Source organism: Pundamilia nyererei, unplaced genomic scaffold (genome assembly GCF_000239375.1).
Source record: "Pundamilia nyererei isolate P.nyererei 1_Seehausen unplaced genomic scaffold, PunNye1.0 scaffold00199, whole genome shotgun sequence".
NCBI lineage: Eukaryota > Metazoa > Chordata > Actinopteri > Cichliformes > Cichlidae > Pundamilia > Pundamilia nyererei.
In genome coordinates, this window is record NW_005187600.1 from 1,058,134 (window position 1) to 1,059,098 (window position 965).

The following is a 965-nucleotide window of genomic DNA, read 5'->3' on the forward strand; positions in this document are numbered from 1 at the left end:
GTTCCTACGGGAAAGTAACGGTAATCTAATTACCGTTTTTGCAATAGTAATCCCTTACTTTACTCGTTACTTGAAAAAAGTAATCGGATAACGCGTTACTGCCCATCTCTGGTTCCTGGTAATTGGCTGGTAATCAGTGGTAATGCAGAGTTTGCATGATTAGGTCCCGAGACGTCAACTGGGACACAGAAGAGGACAGTAGGAGGCTTTATTTCACATTCTTTCAGTATGTAGAGGTGCAGGTTATACATATGGTAAAGCCTTTGTTAGCACAAAGCAGAGACTTCATATTTATTTATTTTATTATTAATAAATGCCACCTTTTTTTGCACCACTCGTGCCTCAAGACTTCTTCAAACATCTCTTAAATCTTTTTGGTAGCTGATATTAACAGCTGCCCCCTCTTTGGGGTCTCAGTGCGACACACACCCCCATTACCACCTCCTTGGAATACCAGGTGCTGTAAGTTTAGGGGTGGGTGGAGCATCCTTGACTCCTCCAGTCCACATGCCAAAGCATCCTTGGGTAAAGTGCAGTTGTCCCTGATGGGTTTGTGTGAGTGTGCATTTTACATCTCTTGCATTTAGGTAACTATGACAACAGATGTCATTGTTTATGTTTAATCAGCTTCCTTGTTGTGTAATGATCCAGAAGGATTTATTGTTCCAGGTATCAGGGAGAATTAAAGGTTGTGTTCCTGCTTCTTAATGCAACGCCACATTTGGTGATTTATTGTCTGACATCAAGTAATATGTGGACAAGACTGATTAATCACATGTCCAGATTATATTGGATAATGTTTTGGGTGAGCACATTCTTGTATGTAATACTATGATGTATTTTTAAAAAGTTAATATTTTTATCAAATAAAATAGTAAAATAGTCAGATGTCAGATATCTATTCATATTAATGTACAGAATTCACCTGCTTGCTGCTACTACTGCACATTCACCCAGTGTATATA